This window comes from Chenopodium quinoa, unplaced genomic scaffold (genome assembly GCF_001683475.1).
Source record: "Chenopodium quinoa cultivar QQ74 unplaced genomic scaffold, ASM168347v1, whole genome shotgun sequence".
In the NCBI taxonomy this organism is placed as follows: Eukaryota; Viridiplantae; Streptophyta; class Magnoliopsida; order Caryophyllales; family Amaranthaceae; genus Chenopodium; species Chenopodium quinoa.
Window position 1 is genome coordinate 1,378,822 of NW_018744560.1, and position 3,450 is coordinate 1,382,271.

Here is a 3,450-nt window from a genome sequence, read left to right on the forward strand (position 1 = left end):
ATAGAAAATCGAAACAGAGCATTTGGCGCACGCAAAACGAGATTGGCGCACGCAAAACAGAGCTGACGCCAGCACCAGCTAATTGGCGCCAGGCGCCAATGGCTAGCACCAGGTGCCAATGGCTAGCGCCAGGCGCCAAGCCTAGTTCCAGGCGCCAATGCCTGGAGTCAGGCGCCAGACCAGTTTTTTTACGCGTTTTCGAAAATCAGATAAGTTTTGCCGTACAGGAGGATAAAACCGTATATTTCCTCGAAAATGCTATTTGATTTTAATTAAAACTCTGAAAAGTCAACAAAAGTCAATTTATCAATGCTAATTGAATTAGGAATGAAAAGAACCTTCTAGAAGAATCTAGAAGACTAAAACCATTCCTAATTGCATTAGGAATGATAAATCATATTAGGCCCTCCCTATATCATTGGGCCGCATATAAAGGTCAAACCGGGCCCAGTTTAGTAAATTGGCCATAACTTCCTCAATATTATCGGAATTGGACTTATAATATATCGTTGGAAAGCTCTTGTCAAGCCCCATCCAACTACACTACTATTGGACCCATATCATGGACCAACCAAACTGGATTGGCTGTTTTCTTAAAATAAGTTTTCAATAACAGAGAGAAGAGACAAGAAATTAAAACTATCCGCAACACTAGACTTTCCACACTTTCGCTTCATTCGATTATGATTCGACGTGAAAGGTACTCATCACCGGGTTTGGTTTTGGGGAGACACAAATGGGTGTCTACAAAACCATATTATCTTTTGTGAATTTTTGGAAGGAAATTAAATTTTTTATTATTTTGGGAGCATGCAAGACATGGTTTAGGATAAATGGAGGGTAAGGGGAGGGTAAAATAGTACTACCATGACCAATAATTGGAATACTACCAACAACAATGTTTTGATTTTTAATGCTCGAATTTACATAGGAAGAGAGAATACCTTGGTCGGCCGTCATATGAGATGTAGCACCAGTGTCCATGTAATAATTATTATCCGGACGGTTGAGATTAGCAAGCATTTGCATCGCAGTTCGATATGCTTTGGAGTTGGATTCTGACTATTGTTCGTAGCAGAATAGGCTTGTGGAGCATGGCCCAAAATACCAGGCCCACCCGGCCTAGAACCTGTTGAAGAAGCCGCTGGCCTAGGAGCCCATGACTGGGCCGGATATGGGCAGGGGGGTTGGCCCAGTACAGAGGCCATGGAGCAGGCCACGGGAATTGGCCTTGTGGGTACTGCCAAGGTTGGTGAGGAGCTGGGCCTGAAGGGTGCTGGGTTGGGCCTGCATTTCGAGGCTTACCAGAAGATTTTGAGGCAGGCTTCTTTGGATTGTTGCCCTTCTTGTTCGACCGAGAAAGAATTCCCAGCCGAGTCAGAGTTTTGCTGGCTGGAGGTTGAGACGAGGGCTGTCGGAGATCGGCTGGTGGACCCCCCTTCTTTAGCAAGTCGTTTTTAATTGTTCGCTCAGCTAATTTCAGATGGGATCGACAGCTCTCAAATGATGGCAAGGGTTCTTGATTTTGTACAAAATCCACCGTGCCAGCATAGGCCTTGGGAAGACCGACTGCCATTTTTAAAATAAGACGGGTATCGGGAATCGGAGCATCAACATCCGCGAGACGATCAGCAAGGGACTTGATGTGATTACAATAGCCATCAATAGAGGTGAAATTCTCGAAATCAAGGTCAGCAAGTTCTTGTTCGAGATGAGAAGCCCGGGATGCTTTATTGTCTTGGAACATAGACTCGAGGCGAGTCCAAGCACCATGAGCGGTGTCATCCTTGAGTAGGATGGTAGTGAGAAGATCGGGAGCAATAGAACCATATATCCAATTAAGGACAGCGACATCAAGCCGTTTCCAAAAGGCCAAGTATGCCTTTTTAGAGGCTTCATAGGTGTAGACACCCAAATGTGTCTCCCCAAAACCAAACCCAGTGATGAATACCTTTCATGTCATTTGATTATCGAACAAAGCGAAAGTGTGAAAATTCTAGTTATGAGGATGTTTTTATTAAAATATCTCTTCTTCATGTTTTTGAAAATATTTCTTTTCTTACCTTATTTTTGAAAAACGTGCATTTCAATTTAGTTTGGTCCATGATAAGGGTCCAATAATGGTGTAGTTGGATGGGACTTGAAAAGACCTTTCCAACGATATATTATAAGCCCAATTCCGATGAATAATGATGAAGTTATGGCCAAAATACTAAATTAGGCCAAAACCGGTTTTTACCTACGACCCAATGATCATGTGGAGGGTCCAAAGGTCTAATCCTATTCCTAAACTACTTAGGATTAATTAGAAGCTTCCATAAGTTTCTAAAAGATCTTAATAATCCTTTTTGAAAAGATAAGATTAAAGAATTTGAGTTAAATAAAAACTTTCCTTTTTGTAAAAACTTTCCTTTTTCTTAAATCTTAATTCTATTCGAATTTAAAGATGTTCAAAGAAAGTCAGATATTAATTTTGTGCCTCATAATATTTATCCAAATTTTATATGGTTGGATAGATCTTGAAATTATCTTTCCAATGATATATTATAATATTAAATCCGAGTTATAACGAAAAAAATATGAATGAGATACAAAACTCTATCCAAAACTGACACCGTCCCACTATTTCGGCCATATCTTTTTATCTACAACAGATTTTAATATGATTCTAATTGGGTTGGAAATTAGACTTCAAGAGCTTTCCAATGACATATTATATTCCTTATTTGGATTTCTAAATCAAAAGATATGATAAAAACAAAATCTGCAAAAACTGTTGTCCATCGAGTTCTATTTCGATTCGAATTCGGATTCTCTTCTTATTCTTCGACCCTCTTTTTTCTCTATAAATAGAGGTCATATCTCCTCTTTTTCAATCACCAATTCTCATCAACTCTCATTAAGAATTTGTTGATTCTCTCTCTCTTTCTAAACTACCCTTTTACAAACACAATTCCTCATACATTAGCACTAGACACACCTAGCCAAATTCGAAGTTGCCTTCGCACTAGACGTGAAAGGTTTTAATTTCCGAGGGTTTGGTCCCAAATCTCTCTTTCAATTATTTAATTTAATTGTTTATTTTATTATTTTCCTTGAAGTTACTAACGTGTGTATTTTGTTATTAGAAAGAGGTACGAAATATCCAAGTAAGTTCTTTAATTGTTTGCTTTGGTATTATGATATAGAAATCATGTTTAGGTTATTATTATGATTCCTAGTATCTTGTTAGGATGCTTGATGTTTTGAATGACAACAATGATTCCTAGTATCATGTTTAGGAAAAAGGTTATAATATCAAATATTCCTGCGATGCTTCCTACTCTTCATAATATTCATGTTAGTATCATGTTATGGTTAAAGCTTTGATTTTTATTGTTTAGTGACATGCTATAATTTGTTATTAATCTTGTTAGTATCATGCCTAGGATCTTACTATTATTATGCTTT